The 12,670-nt window shown below is 39.7% G+C and overlaps 1 protein-coding gene across 5 annotated transcripts in view; it reads left to right on the top strand.

The window, feature by feature from the left end:
- Window positions 1-12,670, top strand: part of SLC20A2 (solute carrier family 20 member 2) — a 103,921-nt gene that overhangs the window by 23,846 nt on the left and 67,405 nt on the right. The window contains exon 1 of one of the 5 annotated variants that reach the window (XM_073902586.1): window positions 8,958-9,199. The exons of 3 other annotated variants lie outside the window; for them this stretch is intronic. The gene's annotated coding sequence lies outside the window, so the exon portion shown is untranslated. Of the gene's footprint in view, window positions 1-8,957; window positions 9,200-12,670 lie in introns of those variants that run through there. One more of the 5 variants, XM_073902583.1, reaches the window with a different exon arrangement.

The raw sequence follows: 12,670 nt of genomic DNA, 5'->3' as shown, positions 1-12,670 counted from the left end.
GGTTCTTTTGGATATTGTTTGGGGGATGTCTTGGGTTGTTTATTTGCCTTTTATCTTAGTTATTTTTCCTGAACCCCCTACTACACTCTTACGAGAAGAGATGGCTTATTTAACACTTATACAAAGGACAGTGAGTACTAGTCTGATGTCATGGGTTGGGTGTACATCATTCTGATATGCTGTGTATGAACAACTAGAATACCCTTTGTCTAACTGGCTTCTGATTATTTTATAATCTTATAAGCTTGAATAATAAGGACAAGATTTTTCTTACATCAGAATGTTAGTTGAAATGTATTAATATGCTGTCCTTTTATGCTTCCATTCATCTTATTTAAAAAGTATTTTAAAAAGCCTTAAAGAAATCTGGATTTATCAAGAGCCCCTCCTTTAAATGTGTTTACATAAAAGGATCTCAATCTGTGAAACTAAAAAGAGTAATTTTTAGTCATTTTTAAAGAGGATTTTTAGGAACAGATGTGAGTCAAAGAATTGGGAAATGCATGCTTTCCTGGCAACTGTAAAGACAGGAAAATATAATGTCAACCAACTCTTACAATGACCGCATTAAGGTCTAAAATGGATAATTGTCTATTATTTCACAGTCTACAATCAACCACAGATACCCCGGTACTGTCTGTCCACTCTTCTTTTGGTGAGCCAGGACCTACAGAGAGGAACTGGTCCGTGGTGTTTCTGAGAATGGCTTCTTGGATTATTATAATTACTTGGCTATTAGAATTCTTAGAGCTGAGTTGTTAATCCTCTGGTTTTTTGCTGCTTTGAAAAGTGAGCACCCATCATTGGAGCACTGTTTTAAATGAACTATTTACAATTATATATGTCTATCATCAAGAGATTAGGCTATGCCACCCCCACCCCTGGAAGAAACTAGCCACCTACTGGGTTCTTGTAGCAAGTGAAATTAGAATCTCTTATGAATATGTCAACAGACCACATCCATTGACAGCAGAGCTATCAAAAGTTAGAGAATACATTCTTGATTTCCCAAGTATCTTGGTAAATTAGTGCCAAGTATTGTATTCTGCCACACACTTAAGCATTTGCCCTTCAAAGAAACCTTACAAATACATAAGAACATATTTAAAATTATTAATAATAAAACCGGTGGCTTTGGGCTGTTATTATGAGGATCCTTTCTTTCTTACCCTGCAAGTTCCCTATTCATCCAAAATAAGATGGAGAGGGAACCTAAAAACCCAGAACCCCAAAGTAGATTCTCTACCACATACAGGTTGTTTAACCTGGAATCCCCCTTCATTGTTACTTTCTATAGCTAAAAATATATATGTAACTAAAAAATATATAAATATATTTTATATATAGAAATCTGTGCCAAGTACTGTTCTGAGTGCTATATGTACATTAACTCATTTTCTGAACAATCCTTGGAAGTGGGTTCTTATCCTTATATTACAGGTGGGCGGAGAGAATTCTGAGTAACTCGCCAATGGTCACAAAGCTAGTAAACTTTGATTTGAATGATCCCAGCAGTATGACTCTGTTCTACAGCCCCCTTTTCCTTAGAAAGTCTTAAATCTCAAGTGAGAAGGTATAGTAGCTCTTACCCTGAAAAGACTGTACATGCTCTTGAAGTAAGCTCGATTGCTGTGAAGCAGTGTGCATTGGAATAACAAAAATTAATACTTGGTGCTAATGTACCAAAAGCTTTTGGAGGTCAGTAGCCTGTTGCCTGAATCTTAATAGTTCTCTTGTAATTGGATCAAATAAACGGAGAAGTGGGTGTTTATGATCCACAGTTCAGCCCGGCGCGTTAATCCACGTGCTGGCCACCAGCACAGGAGTGGCAACAAAGTTTGATTTGTGGTGGGTGCAATTTGCCTTCGTATTATCTGTAAGAAAGAGGTTTCTAAACAAATAAATAGTATGAGATTGCAGGCATTTTTCCTTATTTCAACAGACTATTTTCAAGTACTTTTGCCTTAAAAATGGAGAGAACTCACTTTAACGTTTTATTAATAGATTCAAGTAATAAGGCTGCATTTAAAAGTATTTTCAGTGTGGATTTATGACTACCTTGAAGCCAAATTAGAGTAAAATGAGTAAGATTTTGTTACTTTTGAAATACTTTGAAATATCTTTTGAAATACTGTGCCTTTAAATCTAATGTTTTCCTAAAACTTCAAATTATGGTACATTTGTTTGTTGTTTTGGGTTAGCTTGAATACTAATAAATTACAGCAGTTCAGATTGTACTTAATAAGCTTGTGCTTGTTTTTTCATTTAAGATGTATGTATTACATAAAATACTAGTGCTCATTTGTTCAAATCTGGCTGCTAGGCTGTGTCTGTGTAGCCCTTTGAAGCAGAGCATCTTATATCAGCAAATGCAGAAGTGTTGCCCCAAGAGAAAGGAGGCAACTCCTAGTTTCCGAGTAGAGGAGGGGCAGTCTCTGCTCTTTTAACTGAGTGGAGGCTAATGTTGGGGCTCATGGAAACATGTCCGACCCTGTGCTCTAGTGTGATTCTCCGTGAATTCCAGACAAAGGGAGAGCAATTAAAAGCATATTTAGCACCTACTACCTACCAGGTACTCTCTTTAGCAGTATAACTGTGTCTATATATTCATGCACGTTTGTCTGTCTACCTTGCTGTTATGCATAAACGTGTGAATTTATTTAATAAAATGTTTATATATTAAGCACTAGTATTTTACATGCTTTACAAACATAAACTCATTTAATCTTCATAATAACCATATGAAGTGTGTATATTACTATCCCCATTTTAAAGATGGTAAAACTAAGACATAGCAAGAGTAATTGCCTAAGGTCAACAACTACTGATGATGAAGCTAGAATTTGAACCCAGACAGAGATGAATTCTGAATCCAGTCCATTCCCCAGACATACATTATAGCTCTCCTTTTTCTTTACCTTTGCTTAGGCCATTGCTTCTCCATAATGTTCTTTCCATTCCTTTTGCTCTTGAAAGCTCACCAGCATGCAGAGTCTCAGTTCAACTGTCACTTCCTCCAATATGCCTTTCCTGATGAACCCAACTGGAAGCCTCTAATTAGATTCCTAATGGAATGAAATTTTACCCTTTGAGATACTCTCTTCTATGTAGAAAGTTTATATTTACTATCATATCTCATACCAGATGATAAGCTGCTTGAAGGCAGAACTGTCATTCACACTATTTTCTGCTATAGTCGTGGGCATCCTGCCATTTATACAAATGTTGCAGAGGCTTGGGAGTTTCATGATGGCAGGAACCAGCTGTTCAAATGTTTGTTAAACGGGTGACCATTAGGAATGTATGCAGAGGGTAAAATTTCCCAGTATTATTCTAAGATACTTTAAAAAATCAACTATGTTAATGGGGTGCCTGGGTGGCTCAGTCGTTAAGCATCTGCCTCTGGCTCAGGTCATGATCCCAGGGTCCTGGAATCGAGCCCCTGCATCAGGCTCCCTGCTCAGTGGGAAGCCTGCTTCTCCCTCTCCTGCTCCCCCTGCTTGTGTTCCCTCTCTCGCTGTGTCTCTCTCTGTCAAATAAATAAAATCTTTTAAAAAAATCAACTGTTAAAATAAGTATTAAAACAACAGCAGTAATACTGCCTTTATATTCACAGTCCTGATATAAATTGTGTTATAATGAATAGGGGCACCTGGGTGGCTCAGTCGGTTGAGCATCTGACTCGATTTCAGATCAGGTTATGATCTCAGGGTCCTGGGATCAAGCCCTGCTTCTGGGTTCTGCACTCAGTGAGGAGTCTGGTTGAGGATTCTCTCCCTCTCCCTCTGTGCCTCCCCCCCTTCCCACCCCTGCTCATGCTTGCAGGCACATGCACACTCTCAAATATAAATAAATCTTAAAAAAAAAATAATAAAGCATGCTGAATTAACTCCTTACCAAGGTTTTTATTTTTATTTTATTTTTTTAAAAGTATTTATTTGACAGGGAGCCTGGGTGGCTCAGTTGGTTAAGCAACTGCTTTCAGCCCAGGTCATGATCCTGGAGTCCCGGGATCGAGTCCCACATCAGGCTCCCTGCTCGGCGGGGAGTCTGCTTCTCCCTCTGACCCTCTTCCCTCTCGTGCTCTCTATCTCTCATTCTCTCTCTCTCAAATAAATAAATAAAATCTTTAAAAAAAAAAGTATTTATTTGACAGAGAGAGATAGCAAGAGCAGGAACACAAGCAGGGGGAGTGGGAGAGGGAGAAGCAGGCTTCCCGCTGAGCAGGGAGTGGGATGCGGTGCTTGATTCCAGGACCCCGGGATCATGACCTGAGCCGAAGGCAGACGCTTAAGGGACTGAGCCACCCGGGCGCTCCTTACCAAGGTTTTTAAAAAGAATTGTCTTTAAGAGTTTGCTACTATGCGTGTCTTTTATTTATTTACTTATTTGTTTATTTATTTATTTATAGCTTACCAAAAAAGAATGCTCTTTTGGAGTTAGATTTTTCTGTTCATGTGTGGGTAAATTGGTACTCTAATCCATTTTTGAAGTATTTTGACAGATTGAATAGCTATAAACTGTGCCCATATAATCACTCTGAAGCCTAGGATGAAAGAATCATCTCTTTAGCATATATATGTAGTTGTAGCATTGAAGGCCCCATATATTTGTTTCAAATTATAGAATAGAATAGAATAGAATAGAGAACTTCCGATTTTAGCAATTTTATAATCAGACCATATCACTGTTTCATTTTATTTTGATTAACATAATAGTTGATTTGATAAATACAGTAATCAGAATTGTGAATTTTAAGAATAACAGACATCAATTAGTCTTCAAAGGTTTAATTTGGAGATACAGGGATGGAATGATACAGACTTTTTGAAGATATGTATATCAGTGAGATTTTGCTGTGTAACAAATCACCTAATAGTAGTGACTTAGAAAAGTAAGGATATATTATGTCTTACAATTCTGTAGGTCACCTGGGTGGTTCTTTTGGTTTGGGCTAGCCTGGCTGGTCTCTGCAATCAGCAGGCAGCTTGGCTGGGGCCACATGGTCTTGGATGGCCTCCCTCACATGTCCTGCAGTCGTCATGCTGGCCAGTGTGGGGGCCTCGGCAGCAGATTGTGCATCTTTGCTCCATGTGGTCTTCTCATCCTCAGTAGGCTAGCCAGGGCTTCTTCAGGTGACGTTCTTGGGGTTCCACAGTGCAGCAAGAGAGGGCAAGCAAGCTCCAGTGGGTCAGCACTTCTCAAATTTGCCCTTGTCCTTCTGGCCAAATCAGAGTCAGTGTGGAAAGGGACTATCCAAGGGTAGATGCAGGGAAGCAGGAATAAATAGGGGGTCATCACTGCAACGGGCTGCCAAGATATGGAATTCATAGGTACTTATTTAGTCAGTGTCCCTAAATTCTGATGCAACCTTAGGCCAGCAACATGAGGTGATAAAATAGAGAAAAAATGAGCAGGCTATCAAAGCTACAGTTTTCAGATAGTTTATAGACCCTAGGTTCCCCTGAAATATTTAATAATCATTTGAAGCCCGTTTCGGCATTTTATTTTTTGAAGCTTTGAGCTATACAAGTGGGGAGCCTTTCTTCCTCCCTCAGTAAATATCCCAAATTGATCTTCAGCGAGGATAGAAGGGGTGTGATCATAATGGCTACAGCCACTTAGTGCGAGCTCCCGTGTGCTGGTGTTGTGTCAGAGAGCTCGGACACTGGCCCTTACTGTTGGCATTATTATCCCTGTTTTACAGGAGAGGAAGCAGACTCGCAGAGGTCATATGGCTGGTCGGTGGGAGGCTACGTTTTGAACCCAGGTCCTTCTGACTCCATAGCTACATCCAAAGAAGAGTTGCTTACTAGTGGGTTGATCGTGTTTTTTTCCAGCATGAAGCCTTTGAGTATTTTATGTCACCCTTGAAAAACTGGGAACCATGGAGAACCAGGAGGGATTTTTTTCCCTTTCTACTCTTTCCCTACTCTACAACCTCACTAGTTGGACCAAATAACCATGTTTAACTTGAAGGTGATAAAAGCTCAGAATAGGAAATTTACTGCTGTTTCCAGATGTAATTTTTAAATCTTTTGGAATAACTGATCCCTCCATCATGTCACCATGACTCTTCTAAGGTTCCAAAGTAAAATTTAGAATCCTGAGATATTCTGGAACATACATTTAAAATGTCATTAGAAGATAACCTTCATTTAAAAAATCAACTGCTCCTCTCCCCAACTCTTACCCCCATGTGTGCTCCCAGAGCCCAGCGCATATAACTGTCTCTTCATACTCACCAGAACATTGTGTTTGCCTGGGTGGGTCTATCCTTCTCACCAGAGTGTGAGCTTCTAGAACATAGAGCCCTTGTCTGTCCTCTCTGTACCAGCAGCACCTAGCCCCACGTGGGAGCATTCCAGTATCTGCTATGTGATTTTATAACTGAATTCCATGCCTGGGGAGGAATTATTTTCTTCTCCCTCCTTTTGGTCTGTTTTTCCTCTTTTGGTCCTTTCTCCTTTCTAGATCATTTTTCTTCCCCTTTCAGGCTGTCTCTAGTCTTCAGCTTTCCTCAGCTTTCCTTTTCTCCCACTAGCTCATTAGTCATTTTTATATTCACTTCATGTTGAATATAAAATATTCATGAATATATCCAAGATACATTGAGTTCAATAAAATATGTTATTAAAATTAATTTTCCCTGTTATTTTTACTTTTTTAACCTTACTATGAGAAAATTTAAAATTATGTATGTGGCTACTCTAGAGGGTCGATATCCAGGTGAATTCATTAATGCGAGTTCATAAAAACAGTTGTTTTTGTTTCAATTGCGTGGATCTCTTACACTAAAGATCCCATAGATCACCATCTTCCACTCACATAACGCCGCCTCCTCTCCTGCCTCCCCTACCACCAGAAATTCAGGAGGATGAATGGGGTGAATTTACCTTGCTTTTAATAATGCACACAGATTTTTCTCTACTGTCATAAGTATGCCTGGAACAAAAGTACAGTTGACTCTTAAATTATTTTCACTAATGAAAAGGAAGCAGCAGAGTGACTAATGTATATTGGAGGATACACTATTTTCTTTGGAATGTTTGGGTTCTTCCATTTTGGAACAGGTGTGGCCACTGTTGAAAGAAACAGTGGAGTCATACTCAGCATATTTGACACATGAGAAACTGGAAAACTGCTTAGCATTCCCTGCCTTCCATATAATGGATGTAGGATTCATCATATTGTTCCTTTGCAGTGCAAACACCAGTGCCTAAGTAAACTTGGTGTATTTGCTTTTTCTTTCTGGATTAGAGAAGAAATCATGTTTTAGCTCCGAACTGTGACGTAATCAGTTAAGGATAATTGTGTCAAAAATAGCCTCACAACATCCTCTTTTGGCATTAAGGATTCCAGAATTGCTGTGGATCACTAAGAATTATATTGATCTGAGGTTAATCATCTTTGATTAGTGCTAACTTGTTCCCTTTGGCATGGAGTGGGAAATTGCCCACCTCCAATGACTTTGGCTTGGGATGGTGGTGAGTGCACATCGGCTACCATCTCGTGGGGGTGGAGCAAGTACAGCTTACAGCTGGGCATCTGGGCATCGGGGGGGTGGAATCCCAGACTAGCAGCTAGCAGTTTTTGTGAACAGCCTGGAGAGGGGGTCTGTGCTGGTGTTTATCAGCTCATGCCGATGGGAATCAACCTGTTTACCACTTTGGGTGTTTGTGCCATAGGTGGATAGTGCTTCATAAGGGCACAGTCAGGTCTTAAGGATCCATGTTATGGGATACCTGTCTGTGACAGAGAGTCAAGGAGTGAGCCAGCCCCTGGAGCACAGACCTGGGATTTGGGAGTTGAGTAGGAAAAAGATCTCTTGAATTCTACACTGACACAACATTTTAAAATCAGGAAAACAAACAGCTCTGAAAAGATCTCTAGGATTATAGCTAAACAGTTAATATGGAAGATGTGTCCTAGAGAGGTTAGGAGGGGGATGGAATAATCCAGTGCTGATTCAGAGTGAAACTTTGGACAAGTCATTGAATTTCCCTGTTTTACCCATCTGTTTAAAAAAAGGAGGGGAGGGGGATAATATCTCCCAGAGGTGTTTGGAGTTTTGATTGATGTTTGAATGTGTTTTGATATCTTTCATAAAGTGACCAGTCAGACCAAAGTATGTCATCAGAACTCAAATGTCTAAAACAAACTAATCTTAACCATCTTGAGTAGATGTTAAGCAGTTCTGTGGCTTTGATATAAACTGTACTTATTAAGGAAGTGTATATATTTTAAAGAAAGTTCTATGTTACCTCTAATTTTCTTTGGAATGTCACATGTATGCTTGGGGTCTTTAGCTGTTAACCTGAGTTTCAACATGCCTTATAGATGGTCAGTCACCTAGAGGGGACAGTTTACCAGTTCCAGCCACCCAGGCAGTTAAATGCATTTCAAAATGCTTCTTGCCAAGGATGATGGCCTTTTGTAAATATTTGAGATGTTTGTTCTCAGTTCTAATTTATTAGTGAACCTGTGTCCTCATAGCAACTCCTTGGGAGGTGCAGAAGACAAAGCAAGTAAGTGACATGAGCTCATTCTGTATCAAGAAAAAAAAGCTTTCATTGAAGGGTACTTGTTGATAGACTTCTTAGTATGTATATTTGATGCCTATTTAATTTAACGTTGTACCGCATCTAATCACACTGTTTAAAGAATCTGACGGAATGTCCTTTTCCTCTGCTTTTCCTTGTGAGGAGCAAACAGCACTGCCACCGTGTTGTCAAAGTTCTGTCTGATTTGAATGTGCTTAAAACTCAAGTGAATGCCTGTCGTGAAAAAGAGCTTATGCTTTCTCTTTGTCAGTACTTGCGAAAACATCTTAAAAGAAGTTAGTATTATTGGACTGAATTCAGTAATTAGCATAATCATGATGCTATGTATTGTTCAGCAGAGCACGCCCCTTGGCCAAATTTCCCATTAAGAGGACACCGATGTTGTCCTAGTGAATAAATCCCGGCACACATGATGCAAATCAGCGAGTTCCTGCCTGTGGCGCCGGTGCGGTTAATTTTAGCCAGGGTTTGTTCGATGAGTTGTAAAACTGTTCACCCAAGTAGAAGTTAGTAAGCTGAAATGTGACTTCTCAGCCTAATGTGATAGGATATCTATTTTAGACTTCAGATTGTGTTTATGGTCGGGAGAGCAGTCTTCTGAAGAATTTCGGCTCAGATTTCCTTTGAAAGTGCTTGTAAGTAGTGGGTGGATTTTCAAGATTTCTCTTTGTTCTTTTCTCCTTAAATCTATCCTATAGTAATTTTTCATCTTTTGGGAAAACTGGAAACTTTGGGGTGGGGACTTCAGAGGATTCTAAGAATGGTGGCAAAGGTTTTCTTTACATGTATCCTACTGCAAGAAACCTGCCTTTTTTGGTTTTCCCTAGAGAAAGTATTTGATTCTTACTGTTTTATCTTTCCAGAAACAGTCTGTAGATTATTTCTTATTTTATCTGTTAAAATATTTGATTAATGGAATGGTTGTCTCATTGAGCTTTATCTCTATGGTAACCTAACTCTTAGGGAAAAAAAAGTTAAAAGTGGATTCCTGTTATACTTACTGTGAGCTACAAGTTTATATACAGAAATAATGGGAGTGTCATATGTAACTTTGTAAAATGTATAGGTGGACGGTTTTTATTTTTTTGAGACGATTTTATGTTTAAAAATAGACCCATGTACCCCTAAAGAGAAGTACTTAAAAAAATAAATTTAGGAGGAAGGCTTTACAAAGTAATTGAAAGCATCCTCTGGAAGATGGAGTTAGTTACCAAAATTAACCAAAGGTCATGAAATTTTTAAATCTTAACTGCTCTTAATTTAACAAGTCATTGCCAACTTAAATTTAGACTGAAGAAAACTAAAGATCTTAATATCGAATATTGTTAATAAAATCTGAAGCACCTTGCTTAGTTTGAGGTGGGTTTTAATTCAGAGTACACCCGACTTCATGCCAAACAACATGCTTATAACAAGAGAATGAGGCAGGACATTTTTTAAATCAGGTAACACACACATTTTATCCCCTGTAGGAATATTGGTTTTACTGAAACAATTCTAATAGGTCATGTAGTAGCTGCTCCGCAGGCATCCCATCCTTATCAACTCTGTGAGCAAGGAGGGAGGCATTCCCTCAAATGCCATTTTCCCATTTTGCAAGCTTTATTCAAAGACTTCTTTGTTATTATGTATTGTGTGATTTTTAAATCCAAATGACCTAAGGTGTCAACAATGAAAGGAAATGTTTCAGTGGTACATTTAGTAGGAAAAGAATGTAAGAAGGGAAAACAGAACTGAGTTCTTGACCTATTTTTAGAAAGCAACTCCTATTAAAACTTAAGTTTTTTATTGAGCAGAAGAGAAATTTACTGTCCAGATCCATTGTAATTATAACAGAAAAGTTTGTAATACATCTTGAGTAGTAAAAGGAACTTTGTTCCGGTATTTGCTTCGTGATACATACTTCCATCGGAAGAAAGTAAACGGGGTCTTATTCTTACTTTTAATTGTCAACGAGGCACCCTCAGCATCTCAGTGGAGTGTTTGTAAAAGTGCACCGTAGTTGGTACTTGATGGTTTTCAAGCTGTTATTCATTCCCTCTGCTGTTGATTAGTCCTGTGGAGAAGAGTCTGTTCAAAATGTATCCATTTTTAAAATTTAACAGAAAGAGGCTTGCATAGGTATTTTTACTAGAGGAAGCGTGTGTTCTTCTAGGAGGAGTTGCTGAAATGCTCATAAACACTTTCAGAGTGTTCCTTTTAGTGATTTATGTGCTGTGAGAGCCTGATATAGGTGAATGAAAGAGGAGATCATTTTAATGATGTAAGTGTCAGTGTGGGAATTTCTTGCGTTTGCTGGGGCAGTGATTCTCTTCACTCCTTATCTGGTGTGCCTGGTGAAGTGATACTGGTTATGGTTCCCTCATTAGTAGAGTCTCTGTTGACTAGTTAGGACCTTGGGCATGACCCATCACAGTGAGCTCAGCTCAGGGTCACAAGTAGGGGAGTCCAGATGCTGAGCAGCCCAGGCAACTGTGGGGCCTGCGGAAAGAGCCCAGCAACCCACGGTTCCGCGCATGTGCTATGCACAGCTGCACCTTCCATCATTGTCGCCCTCCCTGCAGTTGGCTTTGTGCATTTCTGTCCTCCGGTCCTGTTTAAGCTGCTTTCCCTGGCGGCCTGCCCTCTCTTCCTAGCCCTCTGCCTCTTAAAATAGTTATAGACCCAGAGGCTCCGACAGAGTAGCTCCTGCTTGCAATAGATTTATTTTAATGTTTCTCTATTCCTAGAGAATTAGCCTTCTGCTCTGAAGCTTTGAGAGATTTTTCAGGGAAGCAAAGAAGAATCTTTTTTGGGGGGGTCCTCTTCATTCACATGAAGTTTTTAATAGGTAACTGGACTGTGTGGTTATATGGGAACTTACATTATCTAACAGGTTGTCATTTGGTTTGGAGCTGAATGCAGCTGTACAGTGATCACATCTCTAGTATGTTCTCTTTAAAAAGGAAATTTTGGGGGCCCCTGGGTGGCTCAGTCTTTTGAGTGGCTGCCTTCAGCTCGTGTTATGATCCCAGAGTCCTGGGATCAAGCCCTACATCGGGCTCCCTGCTGCATGTGCAGCCTGGTTCTCCCTCTCCACTGCTTGTGCTCTCATTCTCTCTCTCTCTCTAATAAGTAAATAAAATCTTAAAAAAAATAAAAAGGGAAAGGAAATTTTGTAGTAATAGGCTTTGTTATACTGAATTTCAACTCTTTTATCTAAAACGAAAGGAACAGTGCACAGAGGGATGTCTTGAGCTCTGCCTGTCTTGTACACAAGTAGATGGTAATAGGATTGGACCCTCTGCTGGAATTCTGATTTCTCCTGGAAATCCTGGCACTGCTGTTATTATTTTGCATGTGTTAAGCACCCCCAGAGCACATACAATGCACAAAGACAGCATAGTTTCTACTCGCAAAGGACTCACGTGCTGAAATTAGGCGGTACACAGAGACTGGGCCCCTGACATCACACTAAGTAAACTGGCAGAAACCATAATATGAAAGGGAAGAAAAGGAAAACAAAATGGAGTGGGGAGCGTTGGAGGAAGCTTGTGGGGTAGTTTTCAGATTGTCTGGGCTTTTGCCAAACAGGACAAACTTCACTGCCCCCCAGGGTGCCCCTTCCCTTTCTCTTCCAGCAGCTGGGGAAGTGATGGAGATAGATGAGACTGACCCCAGCAATCGGATCCCCAACGCCAGTTCCCTGTTAGAATTCCCCACAAAAGGGAGGAGATTCACTAGTTTCTCTGCACCTGGAATGCTTATTATGTGGAGGAGGTAAACTTAGTGTCTTGTGAAGTCCAGTAAATGTAAGAAGCATCTTTCCCAATATAATGGTAATGGTATTTGGATAGAAATCTGAATTTGTGTTCCAGATTTTCTCTCTCCTCCTGAACTGATATGCACTTGTCAAAACTAGTTACTTAACCCTGCACTGGGTTAGGATGTTGAGTCACCTGTTGAATTAGAGAAGTGCTTTGAGCTTCTCAGAAGAAAGGCATTACGAAGATCACCTAAGCATTACTGCAGCTCCTAAAGGAGTCAGAAGAACATGAATCAGAAGGGAGCTAGTAAGACAAGCTTTGGGTATTGGAGATTAATAAATGGGAATATACTGTATGAAT

Source organism: Callorhinus ursinus, unplaced genomic scaffold (genome assembly GCF_003265705.2).
Source record: "Callorhinus ursinus isolate GAN/ISIS: 27379988/994484 unplaced genomic scaffold, GSC_fseal_2.0 scaffold17, whole genome shotgun sequence".
NCBI lineage: Eukaryota > Metazoa > Chordata > Mammalia > Carnivora > Otariidae > Callorhinus > Callorhinus ursinus.
This window is presented reverse-complemented; position numbering and strand designations above follow the sequence as displayed.